The sequence below is a fragment of the Tachypleus tridentatus genome, chromosome 3 (assembly GCF_004210375.1).
Source record: "Tachypleus tridentatus isolate NWPU-2018 chromosome 3, ASM421037v1, whole genome shotgun sequence".
NCBI classification, from domain to species: domain Eukaryota; kingdom Metazoa; phylum Arthropoda; class Merostomata; order Xiphosura; family Limulidae; genus Tachypleus; species Tachypleus tridentatus.
In genome coordinates, this window is record NC_134827.1 from 112994827 (window position 1) to 113016086 (window position 21260).

Consider the following 21260-nt stretch of genomic DNA (forward strand, 5'->3'; position numbering starts at 1 on the left):
TCCACTATTTATTGGTAAAAGAGTAGCCCAAGGGTTGGCAGTGGGTGATGATGACTAGCTGCCTTTTCTCTAGTCTTGCACTGCTAAATTAAGGATGGCCGGTTAAAGATAGTCCTTGTGTAGCTTTGCTCAAAATTCAAAACAAACCAGACCCACCCACCTCATTCCATTTTTGAAAACTCTTCCTGTTTCTATCTGTGAAAAATAAATAACCAGTCTAAACCTTATATATATGTAAAAATGGCTTGTATGAGTTCTAACATTTTGTTTGTTTGCTTCTCTACATAAAAAAAAAAAAAAATCGCAACCCATACCAGCTGTTTTTAATATATTTTTCTCTACAAGTGGGTTTCTCATCACAGATTATTATTTCATCACAGACTCAGTGGCTTTCTTGTCCATTTTGAAGTATTAGGGTATCAGCTTGTTCTATTTAGATACAAATTTCAAGTTGGTAAATCTTTAATAAATTTAATATTTTCTTAGACTTAAATACAGCTCAGTTACTGAACTTCATAATTATAGTAGAATTCTATGGCATCAATATAGTAATATGTAATTTTGGTTATTTCAAGTCTATATTTAAAACATGAAAAAAAAATTTGTTTGACATCATATGTAAAATTTGATAAGGCTTAGCAACCTACAACAAACAAATTTTGTAACTAGAAGAGGAAATTATTCACTTCATTTATTTACGTTTTCTATGTTTTAAGAAAAATAAATGAACTTATTTGTTATGTATATACATGTGTATAATGTTTTATAACTGTAATGTGACTATATTACAAAATACTAGTTGATTAATGTGTACCAAAGACAGGTCACTTTGTAAAGGTCAGTTTAGACATAGTAACACGAGTGCAGTGTCACGTCATTGTAACTTCTATAATGTTAGCCAGACATGGTTGGAAGGCCAATATATTAAATATATATAAATGTATAATAATGTGAAACTTAAACTATTTAGACAACTTTTGTGTTTTCATGTTATAATTTGCTGTCATTCTAAAATAAAAAAGCATAATTTATATTAATTTCCTAACTTTTATTATGGTTATTATATCGGTTTAATCTACTGAACCCATACATAGATTTGTTTGTAAAAATAACAGATAACATATAAAGTTTCTTTTAAGAAATGGTTAATAATTATTTGGACATTATAAAGATTTCATGAGTGAAACTTAAAACTTTCCTGGTATACAAGTAATTTTAGTCTAAAAATCAAAATTACTTTGTTTGTTGGATAACTACATGTAAAATGGAAGAAAGGTGTGAGAAAATGTTACTTAAAAAAGTCTTACAACTTGATAAAAAAAATGTTTTGATATTTTGCATATGAAGTTGTATGTTTACTGATAAATTTTTAAAAGCTATAGCAGTAAAATTGTTATAAGGTCTGTGTACATGCTGAAAGAGATAAAAAAATTTATTGATTACTTCATCTGTCTCTCAGATGAATCAGAAAGAGTACAGGGCCTAACACTTGAGTTCCAAGCTACTCGTGTCACTAGTACAGTTTGAGTAAACAGTCCTCTGCCACCTTCCATCCAGCCATTTTTATATTCAGTGAGCCATCCAATCCCCCACATCTACAGAAATATAGTTTATTTAACAGACTTTTTTTTAACCACATCCAATGCTTCATGAAAATTGATTCATCGAATCCATACCTTTTCCCTCGCGTGTCAGCTCTAACGTCTTCATAAAATCTTGTAAGATCAGTAAAGCAGGATTTTTTCCTAGTGAAACTATGTTCATTTTCCAATAAAATTTAAACTTTGTTAAATTAATTTGGAAATCATCTTTTACCAGACTGTCTTACTACCGATGTAAGGCTAATAAGCTGCTAGTTATTTGGACAGTTTTTATCATCTTCCTTGAAGAGAGGAGTACCAAACTTCCAATTCTAAAAACTTATAAGTGAAAACAAAGACCCAATAATATGCCAACCAAACCAAGTTTGCCACATCATACACTTTATCATTCACCCAAAGGTTGAAATGAAGTACCCAAAGGTACTAAAGCAGTCATTATCGGTTGGTTGTAGATTGATTATCAGCTGGAGAAGTAGATAAACATGACTTGGCTATTGTATTAGAAATATCATCCTTGGTATAATATCATGATTAATTAGGCTTAAGATCTCATGAAGCATACATTTCTTATTTTTACTGCTCAGTTCTTCTAAGTGTCTAAAATATTTTCTTGTTCATATTTCTGTAATTACTGCATTTTATCACCTTAGATTTATCATGTTTTTTGGCAATTGAACAGTTGGTTTGATAAACACATCTTCAAAATAGTGTTAATAATATTTGTAGTAGACATTTTACACAAGATGACTCTTATCTAGGTAGTAATTTTGTACGTAAGTAGTACAGTTTTCAATTTGGTGATAAACAATTCAGGAACAAAAAAGTCATGGATTATGTTACAGCTAGGCAACAATAATGTAAGCTAGGTTACATTATAACCACATATCACATCAGTATGATTAACTGGATTACATCACTTTTTCTGTAACTGGATACTGCAATAACATGTGTAACTGGGTATGTTTAGAATATAAATAATTAGGTAGTATAACGGTTACAATTCTTAACCTGTTACTGGTTCAAGATTAGTAGATACAGTCATAACATAGTTTTGTATAACTGGATTTATGGTATCTGGTAATACAGGTGTTGTTCTTTCAAAAAGTACTTAATGGTATACCAGTTTAGTGGCACAGATTATAAAGTTTTAAAGATGTGGACAAAAACATATGGTAATGTTTTTTATGAAAACCTAAATTAAAGAAACAAACATTTTGGTGATAAATTTGTTGAATTTATTAACCATTGTTAATTCCTACCTTTTGACAATAGATTACTCCAAAGAATAGTGTGCGATATTTTGAATTATTTTGTAATAACTAATTAGTAAATTAGACAAGAAAATCATCCTAGTAGGTATATTAAAATTGACAGAAAGCTGAAACATTTTATGAATATTTACAGACCTGTCACCATCATTGCTTACTTCTCAACAGAAGATGTCACCACCTAATATAACCATCCCTGGTCCAAGGAATGAATTATTTTCTAATGTTGGCAGTAACCAGCAATTTAGCTCAACAGAACTAAGTACTAATCAGGCTCACTTACAAATGTCAAACTCAAATATGCAGCCAGTGATATCTATTAGTCCACAGCACTCATACTTTAATTACATGAGCCACCCAGTAAGTGTTGTGAATACCAGTCCTGTCACATTTAGGGGAACTTCCACCTCAGGATTTCAGGAAGGCTACTCTCAACTGAATGATATTACAAAGGTAAGGCACATTATGGTAAATTTATTTTCTACTGTAGGTTAAAGTTATGTATGAACTGAATAGATAGTTTAAATATTTATATTAATTTTTCTTTATATAACTTTGAAATGTCTTATTTCTGGATTATTTTAGGATAAAAACCATGTGAATATAAATTCATCTGTCAGTATGCAAGAATCTTAGTTAAAATTTAATACATCAGAAAGTTGTTTTTATTAACCTTTGAAGATAATTTTTTATTGTCATGTTGTGCAAAAGTACAGTAGTTTATTTGAAATGTAAACATTAGTCAACTTGTTTTTTACTTAGTTATGGATAAGAACATTTATAATTTTGATAGTTTCTTGAATTTGAAAAATGGTTTCATGGTAATGATATTTACTGTATACAGAAAGATGCATAACATGCATGTATGCCTTTTAAGAGTATATTAATTCATCAATTTGTTAAAACTTATGGCCACATCTGTTATTTTCACTTTTATCATTTTTTTTGTGTGCATTATTTAGTTTATCAGTGCTTTGTGTGTGTATGGCCAAAATGTTGAATAACAAAAATTATGCTAAGAAGTAAGCTACCAGGTTACTGTCAACAAGGAAATAAAAGCAACACATGTCCATTTTGGTTCTCATTGTATAAATGATCATGAAAAACCTTTAGGAGACATTCCATTGTATAACATCTTGAGTTCCCTAATGTTCAGACTTGTATGTTTTAGATGGTGCAGTCTCAGCAGCAAGGAAACCAGTTGACTGGACAGCTTGGTCGTGTTCAAATGACATCAACAGTTTTCAGCAATATTAGTTCTCCAGTGGGTATAAAATATAAAAAATTATTTTAAACAGTTTAAAGCATTTGTAGAGTTAGCAAGCTATCTCCAAGTTCTGATAAGTTTGTAAAAACTGATATATACATATCATACTTAGAATGTGGATTTCATCACATGCTTTATTTGACCATAAAGTGGATAAAAGCTTATGTTAAATACTTCATTTCATACTTCATTTGCATAATCTCTTAAACTTCCTAAATATATTTCAAATATTTGTTTTCAGTAGAACTTTGTATATTTATTTTCTCTACCTTAACTATAAAAGGTGGGTAAACTTGACCAACCTTGTAACCACCAAAAAGTCTAAATTACTATTTTTTCTTCCTAGAATGACTTCATATTGTAATATGAAACTATATTTGTTTATCCTAAGTAGCTTAAAAATTGTAACAGTATACATGTGTTTATACTTAAATTTATTTTTTAATTGATCTTTGAACTGTGTCCAACTACTCTTTGCACCATTATAAATTGTAAGTCAGTTTGGAAATGTGAAGGTCTCATTAAATTATAAAATTACTCATAAGCTGTATGCAGAATGCCTTATGAAATAATATATATTATGCATTTTGCCTAATTAACCTAAAAGAGATCCTTGTTTTTTACATTTTACTTTTATAATGAAAAAAATATATAAAAAAAGAAATAAAGTACTTACCCATGTTTTTTTTTTCTGCTGACTGTCAGTGACACAAAACTCTACTTTTTTTTGTACTAATGATAGTAATGCACTAAATTTTTATTTAATTAAATAATGCAAGAAAGAAAATAAAATTAACAGCATACTAAAAGCAGGCAGTTTTTCCTAAGTGATACAATTTTTGTGGCTTTCTAACTATGCAACAATTTATCCAAGCTAATTGCTATCTGTGTTGGGGGAATGAAACTTCTACTAACAGAGGTAAAGACAGTTCTCTGTTCATAAAACAACATAATATGGCAGATAGTAGAAAACACCTTGGCTTTCTGTCAGTTTCATGATATAGTATTTAGAGTCTATGGCTTGTTTAATATTCATAATTAATCATAACAAATTTCAATACCAGACACCAACTGATTTAAAGAAGAGTGGTCATACAGGCCTTTATTGCTTGATTAATATTCATAATTAATCATAATGTTTCAACTCTTCCAGTAGAGAGATTGATTACATAATTCTGATTTAGTTCTCTTGTACAGTGAGATGTAATGATATCTATATTTGTGCAAAGAAACTTGTTTTATGATTTGTTAAGGAAATTGTTGTTTTGTTTATTTTTTTTAGGTCAGTAGGATTAATATGCAAGATCAACCACAAAATAGTCAAGTATCTGGAAAGCAACTTTCAAATTTATCACCTCAGATGGTTCCCTCATCTCCTTCTTATACTCAAAGTTTTCCCCAGTCATACACCCCTCAACCCCAGTCAAACCAAACTCCTATACAGCAACCTCCAAGAGCTGCCTCAGTACCAGGAATAACAACAAGAACCACTCATTCCACTCTGAATAATTTCCAGCAAGAGTTTCATAAAAGTTGGCTACAGAAACAGCAGATGGGCTCTCCCGAAGTTTCGACTTCTCAAGGAATATCTGTTACAAGTAACTCTGAAGGATTAACTTCACAAAAGGATGTTATGTGTACTCTGTCTTTTTCCAGTAACAAAATACAAAGTGCAGTATCAGTAACAGACACCCTTTCCATCACCAGTGCGCCATCCTCAGGTTTTGAAGTAACTGCTTCTGCTGTGAAGACTCCTGTTACTGCTACATCAGAAATAAAAATTGAAATAGACACCACTGAAGAGAACAAGACAGAAGTGAAAATGGAAATTCATACTCCAAGTGAAGCAAAAGTAGAAATAAAACCAGAACCTGTAGATGATAGCAACACTTCAGGATATGTTAGTTCAGAGTGTTCTGCAACAATTAAAGAAGAACCATCAACTCCAGTGTCCAGTGGAGAACAACCAGACACTTCAAATGATGACCCAGAAACGTACCAACCACCTCCCAAACCAAAGCTCAACAAGAAAGGTAAGAAAATGAATAACCAACAGTCCAGTCACTTTCACTCAGTGTTTAAAAAAGTAGCATGCTTTTCTAACATGTCTTAATATAGTAACATTAAATATATCACACATTTTATAGTTAGTAACTTTTATGTAACAATATACTGTCATTACAGTATTTTAATTCTACAACATAATAGACCTTCAAGACTTTTTACTCTTTTCTAAAAGGTTTTAAATTACACTTTAGGGTATGTTTTTTTTAAATTTTATCAAATGTAATTATATTTTTATACATAAATTACTGAACGGTGTAATAAAATCAGTTTAGATTTAAACAAGTAAAACCAGAACCATTTATTTCACATATCAAAATTCTTTGAACATGTTTGTACTCGGAAAGTGTATACACATTTTTTTGTATTTTAATCTGCCCATTTTGACAGTATCTGTAACTAAACTGAAGCAAGATTAGTGAATCTACTTGCAATTAGTGTTAAAAACATAAATGAATCATCCAAATCTAGCTTACTCAGTAACCATTCTGTTGAGATCACTTTCATGTTAATGAAAGTAAATGCTGTAACAATAACTGTCAGCTAATGCAAATACTATCACTGAGGACAGTAATTGGTTCTAAATGACTTGTGAATGACCATTTGTGATGAATTAAAGCTCTCGCCCATCACGCATGCAGTAAAATTTCAATGTCTGTTTTTTATAAACTATTAAAAAACTTACAAACCGGGTTTGAAGAAATATATGCAGGTTTAGAAATATGAGTACTACATTATAAAGTAGGTATTGCATTATTTGATAATAAATGGAGTGCTGGTACAGTTATTGAGGCTTACAAGTGTTAGAAGTTAATGTTTCTTTATGTTATGTATATATAGTTTTACCACTTGTATATAGCAATTTTATGTTGATTTGTACATTGATCCATTTTAAAAATGAACAGATTATCTGTGTTATTTTGTAAATTATTAAAAGTGCAGTTGAGAAAATGCTTGGCTGCCTCATTTCATTTTAGTTACTGCAACTTTTTTGTTATTTTGCTTGTTGTATACAAGTTGATTGAATATTTAAGTACAGTTTTTTGACACAAACCACTTAAATTTTTTTCTTCTGTACATAACTTTTATAGTTAGAGATTTAGTAAAGATTTGGATCTGAAAATTCTATCTGTATGAAAGAAAACAATAGTACTTGCAAACAGTTTTCAGAAATGAATGTTTTCTTGCTTGACTTGAGAATTAGTTACTTTTGGTATTTCCAGCCATTTGATGTTGATGGAATGTTTTGTTATGATTTCTTTTTTCTGCATTATAGTATATAGTGAAGTATATATACAAGTGTGAAATATTCTATTTTTAATATTTCAGTTTTTAAACCTGATGAATTACGTCAAGCATTGATGCCTACTTTAGAAAAGTTGTACAAACAGGATCCCGAATCCTTACCATTTAGACAGCCTGTGGATCCACATCTTCTGCAGATTCCAGTATGTTGCAAGTCAATTATAAATTAAAACTTATAAAAAGTTTATTATTTTATTAATAATGTAACATCTTGTAATTAAATCTTGGTTAATGACCTGTTGCATGACCCTTCAGTTCATAATAAAAAAAACAAACACAAGTTCAAATGGTAAAATCTTCATAACCTAAGTGTTCCTGAAAGGTTGACCTCTCTTCATGAGCTTGCTGCTGAAAAAGTCTACCTTTTGAAAGTGTTCTTTCTGTATGTGTAGCTTTGTTTTGAAACAACTTATACTTTTATTTTTGTACTTATGTAGGACTACTTAGACATTGTTCAGAAACCAATGGATTTATCTACTATTAAACGGAAGCTAGATACTGGACAGTATCAGGATCCGTGGCAGTACGTGGACGATATATGGCTCATGTTTGATAATGCTTGGTTGTATAATAAAAAAACTTCTCGAGTTTATCGATACTGTAACAAGGTAGAACTTTGCTTTACTTCTGTGTGAACCTGTTATTTAAACATTTGTGTATTTTCAGTGTTGTTGCTCTCACTGTAGCAACAAATAACAAGTTTTATGCAATACCAGCTTTTTTTTTTTTTTTTGTAGAGTACAAAGAATTTTATTTATAAAATAGCTATCAAAACTTTACTTGAAATATGAACTAATAAACTACAGCTAGTTGTTCTTGTATTTGTATGTTTGGAAATTATTTAAAAGTTGAAATTTAATGATAGCTGTTACATTGAAGATGTTAGATAATGCTAAAGAAATAATGAATGCTGTCATATTAATTGGTACAGAAAATGTTAAATATTGCCTACTTCATTGCATACTGTTAGAGAATATGATATCAAGATGTAATTGATCCTTATGGGAAACTAGTTTGAACCATAACATTTGTTTATGTACTACTGATTAGCTAGCAGAAGTGTTTGAACAAGAGATAGACCCAGTGATGCAATCTCTTGGTTACTGTTGTGGAAGGAAGTACATCTTTCAACCTCAGGTTCTCTGTTGTTATGGCAAACAGCTTTGTACTATACCTAGAGAAACAAAATATTGGAGTTACCAAAACAGGTTGGTTATTTTATAGTATCTCAACGAGATAATTGATTTAGTATTGTCATGCATTAGTAGCCATATTCCTCTTACTACCTTGTAAGTTCTTGGTTTATTTTAATGGATCACAAGAAAAGCAAAACATAGCCTAGCTTTCAATTTAATTGTAAAAGAATATCTTAATTTGTTTGGAGTTGACTGTGCAAAATTTTGCAGATTAAATTTCACTTGGGGAAGAACCTTTATCTTGCCAATATGGTTCCATCTAAAAAAAATATCACTTTTTATATTATATCGACCTTTTAGTTATAATCATTTGTATCATAAGTATTAGATTATGAATAATACTTTAAATTTTAATAGATGTAAGTCTCATAATTGTTGTTAACATATTCAGTTTCATTACTTAGCTGCATTTCTTACTTGGTACTGTATTATGTATAGAATCACTCAGACTTTTACTGATCATTAATAATTATTTTAACAGGTATACTTACTGCCAACGATGTTTTAGTGAGATTAAAGGGGATTCTGTGATACTTGGCGATGATCCAGCAGCATCTCAGACGTAAGTGACTTGGAATTTTAAGTTTGTTTTTTTTAAATTAGAACATGCTCAAACCATTGACATATGTTAGTAATAAAGTTGTATTATTCAATTTTAAAAGTAACTGTAAAGGGCTGTGACATGCATACTTTGACACTCCATTCATAGAAATAATTAGTGTTGCTGTATGTTTGACAGCTATAATGTTGTCAATCAGAAATTTACATAAAAAATAATAAACACAAGGAACCATGTTATTGTTTTAATTAGATGTTTATTACCTTGGATTGATTCATGGTATAAAAAAATAATAAACACGAGGGAGCGTGTTATTGTTTTAATTAGATGTGTATTACATTGTGATTATTGTATCATAATTACCATTTTTTTGTATGTCTTCAGTTGGTTAAATTCACTACAGAAAGATGTATAGATAGTTACAACTCTGTTCAATATTTTGTATCATTAATGTGATGTATGTGTAGTATGTCTGTGTCACTAGAAGTATGAACATCAGTCATGTTGTTGTTAGACTAAAGATGTTCATTTTAATATAACAGTTTGAAGTAACTATATTGTAATTCTCCAATTCGTACATTTACTCACTGTTTATGTTTTAGTACAATTCCCAAGGATCAATTTGAAGAAATGAAAAATGATCACTTAGAAATGGAACCGTAAGTAAAATAATTTGTTTTTTATAAGAAATCTTGTTAATTATCTAACATAAAAATTGTTTCATCTCTAGCCCTCTCACCCAGGGTATGGCTTACTGCACATGACACAATGATTTAGTGTCGTAGATTCAAAATGTTATTAAACTACTATTTTTTTTTTTTTGTACCAGTAAGTATAGCATAATATCTCAGCTAATGATCCATATTTTGATAATATATATCTTTTTTTAATTCTACAAGGCAACATTAAACAATCCTCAATTTCCCCAAGTGGGGCACATTTTTTCTAGGAATCATATCTTCTTTTTTTTTACCACCCCTCATAAATTACTCGCTATAAAATCATCATTGTTCAGATAAACCACAATGTTTAGTCTTCAATTTTCTTTGTTTATAAATATAAAAGTCGGTCCCCTTCTGCCACATCCAGGATTTGTCAGTATAATTTTATATTACTTATAACCAATAGAAAGTTGAGGTTTCCATTTATGAAAGATGTATTGTGTTCTGAATAAATAAGTAAAAAATTCACATACAACAGAACTTTGGTTCATGCAGAAATCACAACTTTCCTTTGGATGAATTTGTAATGGTTCTTGTCACATAGTTAGAAAGCAAGAAAAAAATGTCTGTTAGAGGAAATTGTTTTTTTGGTGTATTGTTTACTTAAAAGTTTAGTGCATTATTATTATTGCTATAGAAAAGTAGTTTTAAATGTCCTTGATCATTGACAGCAAGTAAAAACACCTGGATAAGTACTTTATTTCTTGTTTATTCTTTATTTATTATAAAAGGAACTAAAATCTTAAAAAGGTACCTTTTGAGGTTAGTTAAGATTAGATTAACTAAAATAAACAACAATAATAAATCTTTTATGAGAGCAGCTCTTGGGTAATGTAATTCAACAGCTTGCCCTTAGTGACTGACAAGCAGCCTGTATAGCTCATGGGTAATGTAGTTCAACAGCTTGCCTTGAGTGACTGACAAGCAGTTTGTAGTAGCTGTTGGGTAATGTAATTCAACAGCTTGCCCTGAGTGATGGACAAGCAGCTTGTAGTAGCTGTTGGGTAATGTAATTCAACAGCTTGCCCTGAGTGACTGACAAGCAGCTTGTAGTAGCTGTTGGGTAATGTAATTCAACAGCTTTCCCTGAGTGACTGACAAGCAGCTTGTAGTAGCTGTTGGGTAATGTAATTCAACAGCTTGCCCTGAGTGACTGACAAGCAGCTTGTAGTAGCTGTTGGGTAATGTAATTCAACAGCTTGCCCTGAGTGACTGACAAGCAGCTTGTAGTAGCTGTTGGGTAATGTAATTCAACAGCTTGCCCTGAATGACTGACAAGCAGCTTGTAGTATCTGTTGGGTAATGTAATTCAACAGCTTGCCGCGAGTGACTGACAAGCAGCTTGTAGTAGCTCTTGGGTAATGTAATTCGACAGCAGCTGCCCCGAGTGACTGACAAGCAGCTTGTAGTAGCTGTTGGGTAATGTAGTTCGACAGCTTGCCCCGAGTGACTGACAAGCAGCTTGTAGTAGCTGTTGGGTAATGTAGTTCGACAGCTTGCCCCGAGTGACTGACAAGCAGCTTGTAGTAGCTGTTGGGTAATGTAGTTCGACAGCTTGCCCCGAGTGACTGACAAGCAGCTTGTAGTAGCTGTTGGGTAATGTAGTTCGACAGCTTGCCCCGAGTGACTGACAAGCAGCTTGTAGTAGCTCTTGGGTAATGTAATTCAACAGCTTGCCCTGACTGACGGACAAGCAGCCTGTAGTAGCTCGTGGGTAATGTAATTTGACAGCATGCCCCAAGTGATTAAGAAATTATAGTGGAACAGATAGTAGTTAGACACAGTTCAAAGGGCAGTAAAACAAAATTTAATTATAAATAGGTGTATGTTGTTATGAGCTTAAAACTACTTAGGATAAACAAATGTGGTTTAATGTTACAATTTGAAGCCATTCTAGAAAAAAAAAGTATATCAGATTATTTTTGTAGTTATAAAGTTGGTGAAATTGAGTGATGAAGTTTTGAGATAAGGTAAATAAAATAACATAGTTTTACTGTAAGAAGACATTTTCTATGTAATTAGGAAGCTTTAGGGATTACACAAAGCAATGAGGAAAAGAGTTTTTAATTTTAACATGTAAATTACTTTTCAAGTGGACTATTCAGAGAAAATACTCTATATTAATGGACAAATCTTCATTTTAGTTTATTGAAAATATGAATTTTTATATTTTAAATTTAGATTATTAGTAAACATTACAAAGCTTACATATACAAAATATTTTTTATTATGTCTTAAGGTTTATTATGCAATGTTTTTGTCATGCAATTATTTTTGGATGTTGGATATGCAACATGCAAAGTAATTTTTTGTTTTAGGATTAAAAATACTTTTATGCATCAGAACATTTCCAAATTTCACGTGGGAAATTCTTCTAATATTCAAATAGTATTGCCAGATGTTTCTTAAGAAAAACTATTTTCTCTAACAAATCTCTGTTTAGGTTCAGTTGATTTGACCAATCTCATAACAACAATACAAAATTAGGAAATGAATAAAAATTATGCCTTGTTTTGTTCTAGAATGACTACAGATTATAAAACAAAAATGGAAATGTTTAGATTAAATAGCTAAATCTCATAACATTGTACATTTATGTATATTTATTATTTTTATTATACTGACCTCTGTCATGCCTGGCTAACAGTACAGAAGTTAGTGACCTTTGTATTTTGACATCATAAACTATTAAGTTGAACCATGGAAATCAGTATTTAGCTGTGCTTAATATATACTTTTATATTAAGAAATTAATGTATAATACTAAATTTTGAATTATAATCTGCAGCTTGGTACAAAACTTACTGACATAAAATAGTGGTACAAATAATTTTGAATGCAAGTCAACAAATGTGATGGCATGGCCTTTGAGCTGTGAACCATGTAGAAAGTGTTAATTGGAAGGCAGCCAAGTGTTGTGTAGGTATACACACTATATTATTAATTTAAAATTGTGTTGGATAAAGTTTCTAAAAGAGTTTTAAAATAGATGCAAAAGGTTTAACCTTTATAGAAGTTTAGTAACAGTACCCCAAAGGTGCTGGGATTGTGTCCCCCCCCCTTCAATTAACTTCGAAAACACCACTGGAAAACTGTTATGCAAACTAATTAAGAACAGTATTAATGGAAAGGGGAAAACATGGTTGCTAAAAGCCAGAAGACTTTGAGTTAACCTACCATTCATCATTTGTAGCTGGTTGTTAGTCCGAAAGTTATGACTACAGATCTTGTTCTGTGTAGGAAATACATCTCACTGTTGTCTTTTAACAAGTAAATAACCCCAGTTTCTGTAGATACATTGAGTAAAGAAAATGTATATAATCAAAAAATGTATTTAGGTCATCATGTATTCATGCTGATAATTTTCTAATTGATGTCTATGAAAATGTGTGTGGGTAGATGGACTTCTGTAGCAATGTGTTTTTACTTTATTTCAGTTAAGCTCATTATATTATGGTTTAACTTGCAGCTTTGTAGACTGTATGGATTGTGGAAGGAAACTTCATCAAATCTGTGTTCTTTATAGTGAAAACATATGGCCAGAAGGGTGAGTTTTACTGGCTTTGTAAATTTTCTGAGAACAGTACTCTGAGTTTCAAGTGTTGAGAAAATTGACTGTGTTTCTCTTTATTTTCCTGGTGTGATTTTACAAGTATCCAAAATGTATAACATTACTCTGTGTAATTCTTTTAAGTTCTTCAACAAGAATAAATGATATATTTTTGTTATGTACGAGTAAGCCCATAACGTGTGAAGGGACATAATTTATAGGTGGTAAAATTCTTAATGTTTTAATGGTGAGAGAAGGAAGGTTTAATGTACTAGAATGATAACTGATACTATATGGCTGGAAGGTTAAGAAAGATTTATCTTGAGACTTGAAAAAACAAGTTATTAGAGAAGTGTAGTTTATACAGTGACATTTTGTATGTGAAATTACTGTTTATTAGAGTTTTAACAAAAGGGTGTTGGGACTGTTCTGTTTCAGTTAAATTATTTCTACACATTAATTTGTTACATCAAAAACATTTGACATTTTCTCAGTTCTTCAGATTATTAATAAATGTTTCTAAGGATTTCTATGAGTGCAAGTTAACTGTAACTTTAACAAAAACAACAGAGTAAACCTGTACTTTTAGTTTAAAAACTGTTAACAGAATTTTAATGGAATGTTTTGTGATATTAGATATGTGTGTGATAACTGTCTGAAAGTGCAAGGGAAAAAGAGAAAAGAAAACAAGTACACAAGCAAAAGTAAGTTTATGAATTTTGTTTGTTGTGAGAAGTCAGTATAAGTAATTATACACAACTCTCATGAGGTTTAGGTAATTTTCTGCATACTCTGAGGTTTTCGGGGACCTGACTTTGCTGTATTATTGTTTTTAGCCCTACAGTGAAAAAATATTTTTCATTATAATCTTGTGAAATTTAATGTGTTTAGTTTTTTACAATGTTATAGTGCTCTTAATTGTAGCCTAATTTTGGGAGAATTAATAAAAAACATTGATCCTATTATATAGCTTTTGTCTAGTTAATATTAGTTGTTACAGCTTAAGGTGAAAGTTGGAGAAAATTGAACACATATAGTTGTTTTGTAGAAGATGAAAGTATAACACTTCTTCATAATGGTATCTTTTGTTAAATAAACTTTGGACATTAGCTTTCACAAGGAAAACGCATGGGTATGATTTTAAACTTCAGAAGGATATTTGTAACACACAGTTTAACTTGCAGAATAAAAACACGAGTATGATTTTAAACTTCAGAAGGATATTTTGTAACACACAGTTTAACTTACAGAATAAGAACACGAGTATGATTTTAAACTTCAGAAGGATATTTTGTAACACAGTTTAACTTACAAAATAAAAACACGAGTATGATTTTAAACTTCAGAAGGATATTTTGTAACACACAGTTTAACTTACAGAATAAGTTTTTCTGCTTTTTTTAAGAAGTATATTATCATAACTTATTACTCTCTCTTTTTTCCTGTGAATGTACAAATATAAAATGAAAAGATTATTTTAAAACATTAATATTTATAAGGTAGAATGTCTGAATTTAATTATTTTATATATAGGATTACAGCAAACAAAGCTTGGAAATTACATTGAAAATCGAGTGAACAATTACCTAAAGAAAAAAGAAGTCTGTGGAGTCGAAGTTACAATCAGAGTGGTGGCAAGTGGAGATAAAGTCATGGATGTAAAGGCAGGGATGAGAAACAGGTGTGTATATAACTGATGTACAGTTTTACTGAGTTACTTTGTTCTGTGTTGTATCAGTCATGGCAAGTGGAGATAAAGTCATGGATGTAAAGGTAGGGATGAGAAACAGGTGTGTATGTAACTGATGTACAGTTTTACTGAGTTACTTTGTTCTGTGTTGTATCAGTCATGGCAAGTGGAGATAAAGTCATGGATGTAAAGGCAGGGATGAGAAACAGGTGTGTACATAACTGATGTACAGTTTTACTGAGTTACTTGGTTCTGTGTTGTATCAGTCATAGCAAGTGGACATAGTCATGGATATAAAGGTAGGGATGAGAAACAGGTGTGTACGTAACTGATGTACAGTTTTACTAAGTTACTTTATTCTGTGTTGTATCAGTCATGGCAAGTGGAGATAAAGTCATGGATGTAAAGGCAGGGATGAGAAACAGGTGTGTTCATAACTGATGTACAGTTTTACTGAGTTACTTTGTTCTGTGTTGTATCAGTCTTTAGTAATGTAGTTATCTATCTTCATTTTTTGGCACCACTGAAATCTTTATAAATCTTTATATATTGTTAAAGTGATTAACCCTTGGTTTTGTATAATTTTGTTCCAGATATGTAGAAACTGGACAATTACCGGAACAGTTTCCATATCGAACCAAGGCCCTTTTTGCATTTGAAGAAATAGATGGCGTTGAACTCTGTTTTTTTGGTATGCACGTCCAGGAGTATGGATCTGAATGCCCTATGCCAAACACTAGGTAAGAGAATTGTGATTGTTAAACATGACACAGTTTTTGTTACCACAAATGACTAGTCATGTTATCTGTTTTTAGTGTTTATTGTGATTTGGTTTTGAAATGAAACTTACAGAACATGAGAGTTGTTTGTTTCCTAAAACCTTAATAAGATTTGTAATTTGAAGATTCAGTGAAGTCTTAATGTAATAAAACAAAGTTAAATTATATTGTATATCTTTCTCTGGTAGGAGGATATACATAGCTTATCTGGATAGTGTACATTTTTTTCGACCAAAGCAGTTCAGGACAGCAGTTTACCATGAGATTCTCCTGGGATACTTGGACTATGTTAAGCAGTTAGGGTAAGGTCTAGAGTTGATACATTTAATAATGTTAAAGTTCATTGGTTTTGTCATTGAATTTTATTTTTAATGGAATATTAGTTTTTCTAAAGATAGAAACTGATGAAATATGACCTTAGCATGTATAATGTAGTTTGAATTGTTACTGTGTATATGAATTAAACAGATCAATGTTCTGTCATAACATGTGTATTCATAGTTTGAATTGTTACTGTGTATATGAATTAAACAGATCAATGTTCTGTCATAACATGTGTATTCATAGTTTGAATTGTTACTGTGTATATGAATTAAACAGATCAATGTTCTGTCATAACATGTGTATTCATAGTTTGAATTGTTACTGTGTATATGAATTAAACAGATCAATGTTCTGTCATAACATGTGTATTCATAGTTTGAATTGTTACTGTGTATATGAATTAAACAGATCAATGTTCTGTCATAACACGTGTATTCATAGTTTGAATTGTTACTGTGTATATGAATTAAACAGATCAATGTTCTGTCATAGCATGTGTATTCATAGTTTGAATTGTTACTGTGTATATGAATTAAACAGATCAATGTTCTGTCATAGCATGTGTATTCATAGTTTGAATTGTTACTGTGTATATGAATTAAACAGATCAATGTTCTGTCATAGCATGTGTATTCATAGTTTGAATTGTTACTGTGTATATGAATTAAACAGATCAATGTTCTGTCATAACATGTGTATTCATAGTTTGAATTGTTACTGTGTATATGAATTAAACAGATCAATGTTCTGTCATAACATGTGTATTCATAGTTTGAATTGTTACTGTGTATATGAATTAAACAGATCAATGTTCTGTCATAACATGTGTATTCATAGTTTGAATTGTTACTGTGTATATGAATTAAACAGATCAATGTTCTGTCATAACATGTGTATTCATAGTTTGAATTGTTACTGTGTATATGAATTAAACAGATCAATGTTCTGTCATAACATGTGTATTCATAGTTTGAATTGTTACTGTGTATATGAATTAAACAGATCAATGTTCTGTCATAACATGTGTATTCATAGTTTGAATTGTTACTGTGTATATGAATTAAACAGATCAATGTTCTGTCATAACATGTGTATTCATAGTTTGAATTGTTACTGTGTATATGAATTAAACAGATCAATGTTCTGTCATAACATGTGTATTCATAGTTTGAATTGTTACTGTGTATATGAATTAAACAGATCAATGTTCTGTCATAACATGTGTATTCATAGTTTGAATTGTTACTGTGTATATGAATTAAACAGATCAATGTTCTGTCATAACATGTGTATTCATAGTTTGAATTGTTACTGTGTATATGAATTAAACAGATCAATGTTCTGTCATAACATGTGTATTCATAGTTTGAATTGTTACTGTGTATATGAATTAAACAGATCAATGTTCTGTCATAACATGTGTATTCATAGTTTGAATTGTTACTGTGTATATGAATTAAACAGATCAATGTTCTGTCATAACATGTGTATTCATAGTTTGAATTGTTACTGTGTATATGAATTAAACAGATCAATGTTCTGTCATAACATGTGTATTCATAGTTTGAATTGTTACTGTGTATATGAATTAAACAGATCAATGTTCTGTCATAGCATGTGTATTCATAGTTTGAATTGTTACTGTGTATATGAATTAAACAGATCAATGTTCTGTCATAACATGTGTATTCAACCATCAGTGTAACTTTTCATTATGCTCATAAATCACTGTTTGGCTGTGTATTATTATTATATTAGCATAATGTATTTCCATTCTCAGTACTCAAGTGAACATCTGTCTGTAACTTGCAACACTGTGGTTGCAGCATGTTTCTCAGTACCAAGTTTTGTTGTGTTTCTATAAGGTATACTATGGCACATATCTGGGCTTGCCCACCCAGTGAAGGAGATGACTACATCTTCCACTGCCACCCACCAGAACAAAAAATTCCCAAACCAAAGAGATTACAGGAGTGGTATAGAAAGATGCTAGACAAAGCAATTATTGAAAGAGTTGTTCTTGATTACAAGGTAAGATTTAATTTGTTTAGATGGATCAGGTTTGTAGTTGAATTAACTTTCCAGACCTCTTTTGATTGAAGAAGATAAACAGAACTGCTCTTCAGAAAATCAAACTTTGAGGACATAAAACTATTTTTACAGATTTCACAGCTAAGGTTCTGTGGAAGATAATTTCAAGAATTACAGTTGAGTTAAATGTATAGAAAGAATAACTTAAATATTTACCTGAATTTCTCAACTCACCAATGACTGTTTCACTACTGTGTACTAAATGTTGCTAAAATAACTAGTTTTACCATCTGATTTGTTTATTCTGTGTTGAACAGTATTTGTAGGAATGAAACTATTTTTTACAAGTGTTGTGTGCTAAACCTACAGTTTAAAGTAAGATATTTTTGTCACTTATTAGTAATATCTTCCCTCAGGAGAGATATCAATAGGCTGTGATGCTAACTACTTATTTGTATACAGATTTTAGAATAGTATTGATACTTAATGTGCTGTAGGTTATGTTGTCTCTCAGGGATTAGGTTATAGAACTATTAGTGTACCTAGTATGTAGTAATCTTAGCTGTGCTTGCCTTACACCCTATATGGCTGTTTTCCAGGATATTCTAAAACAAGCCACTGAAGATAATATAAGAAGTGTAGCACAGCTTCCTTACTTTGAAGGAGATTTTTGGCCAAATGTGATGGAAGACTGCATCAAGGAGCTGGAACAGGAAGCAGAAGATAAAAGGAAGGCTGCCGAGGCTTCTGCTGCAGCATCAGTAACATCTGGTGGAGATGATGAAGGAGAGGCTGAGGGTATTCAGGATGTAAGTATAACTTAAGTTATCTCCTAAGCTCAACCTAGTTCATATTCACTATTTTTAACATACCTGAATGTTTCACTGACATTACTGAATCAACTTAGCTCATACTCACTACTTTGAAACATTCACAGATATGTTAACTGACATTACTGAATCAACTTAGCTCATACTCAATATTCTTAATGCATCAGTCACAGGTGATAAACATTCCCTAAAGAATTAGATTGTTAGAGAATAGAAACACAACAAAAATTAGTTTTGTATTATTATGAAGGTAATGATTTTCATTCAATTTGCAGCAAGGGAAAAAGAAAGGGCAAAAGAGTGGACGAAACAAGAAAGCCAATAAAAACAAAAGCACACAGAGGAAGAACAACAAAAAATCAAATGTTCCAAATACAGGAAATGACTTGTCTGCTAAAATTTATGCTACAATGGAAAAAACACAAGGAGGTAAGTGCATTTAAGGGTAGCAAAAATTAAACAAATCTCACCAATTCAATCGTATGAAAGTATTGATTATTCTTGAAATAGGAGCTTTCACTTAAGACTCATATCTGCAAGTTTTTGTAGGGTGTGGATGCCTTTGTGAAAATGCATGACTTATCTTGCAGGTCTTCTTTGTAATCCGTCTTCATTCGGCACAGGCAGCTGCCAGCCTTCCTTCCATTCAAGACCCTGACCCTCCTATTAGCTGTGACTTGATGGATGGAAGAGATGCTTTTCTGACATCAGCACGAGAAAAGCATCACGAATTCTCGTCGTTACGACGTGCAGTACTCGACTATGGCCATGTTGTATGAGTTACACAATCAAGGACAAGATCGATTTGTGTACACGTGTAACAGATGTAAAGCTCACGTTGAGACCAGATTCCACTGCACAGTGTGTGATGTATGTTGTTTTCTTCCCTTGTGTTACACAATATTGCTTAATTTTTCCCAAACATGCAGAAGTGATAGATTAAAATAGTTTTGTGAAGTTATGTGTTTAATCTCTTCTGCCCTAACTATAAGTAGGTTTATGTGATTAATGTTGGTATTTTATCTTCACAGGACTTTGACCTATGTATATTGTGTTACAAAAAAGAAAATCATCTGCACAAGATGGAAAAGCTTGGTTTTGACTTGGATGATGGCTCTGCTAACTCAGATCACAAACAAGCAAACCCACAGGAGTCACGTTGGCTTTCCATCCAAAGATGCATCCAGTCACTCCTTCATGCATCTCAATGTCGAGATGCCAACTGTAGACTTGCAAGCTGTCAGAAGATGAAACGTATTGTTCAACACTCCAAGAGCTGTAAGCGGAAGAATGGAGGCTGTCCTGTGTGCAAACAACTTATCACACTGTGTTACTACCATGCCAGACATTGTCAGGTTCGTGTACAATATAAGATACTGTTGTAGGATGTTGAAGCTACAAAAGTGATTCTAAAGCAGTACCTGCTATAGGGTTGAATATGTTGTACCAACACTTATTCTCTCTGGCTTGGTTCTTCAGTACTTCATGATCTAAAGAAATACATTGTGTAAAAACAATAGTATACTGATTGCTTTTATAGCCTGAGAAATATTCGTATAGATTTGTTTACGAGCAAATCAGAAATATGGTGTGGTTTTACTAGTTGAGGCTATTTATAAAAAATTTTATATGTATTTCAGGTATACAAAAGTAATTATAATGTAATTAATTTAGAGTAAAATAAAATAACCAAGAACCCAAATGTTAGTATTTTACCAGTGTAAGAAGACTTGATTTCTGTGGTTTCTTCTTTATGACTTTAATACTTTCCTGGCAGTAATGAATAATTAAATAGTTGTAGCCATATAAACTGAAAATTAAAAGTTGTCATTACTAAACACTACAGAAGTTAAGGTCTTTTACTGTAGTTGTTGTTGGACCTCAGAGTTCATCTGTAAGTTAAACTTCTTGCTTACAAACATTCTTCATTGTGTTTTTAAATAAACTGTTCTTATTGAGAGTCTGTGTGGCTAACATTTCAGTGAAGTGTTGTATTTAATTTATTGTTTGATTAAAGTTTATATCAGCAATGTCCAACAGTTATTTCATAATCACCAAAATGTTAACACTTTTT

General features: G+C 31.3%; 1 pseudogene across 1 annotated transcript in view; it reads left to right on the forward strand.

Moving 5' to 3' along the window:
• The window catches only part of LOC143247790 (CREB-binding protein-like), a 36775-nt pseudogene that overhangs the window by 12823 nt on the left and 2692 nt on the right, over positions 1–21260 (forward strand). Inside the window, exons 8-25 of the transcript XR_013026715.1 lie at positions 3006–3322; positions 4041–4133; positions 5419–6169; positions 7530–7648; positions 7943–8113; positions 8556–8713; positions 9183–9263; positions 9863–9919; positions 13452–13529; positions 14169–14236; positions 15066–15213; positions 15816–15962; positions 16190–16303; positions 18191–18356; positions 18956–19165; positions 19462–19615; positions 19777–20056; positions 20218–20541. The product of XR_013026715.1 is annotated as a CREB-binding protein-like (transcript). The remainder of the gene's footprint in view (positions 1–3005; positions 3323–4040; positions 4134–5418; positions 6170–7529; positions 7649–7942; positions 8114–8555; positions 8714–9182; positions 9264–9862; positions 9920–13451; positions 13530–14168; positions 14237–15065; positions 15214–15815; positions 15963–16189; positions 16304–18190; positions 18357–18955; positions 19166–19461; positions 19616–19776; positions 20057–20217; positions 20542–21260) is intronic.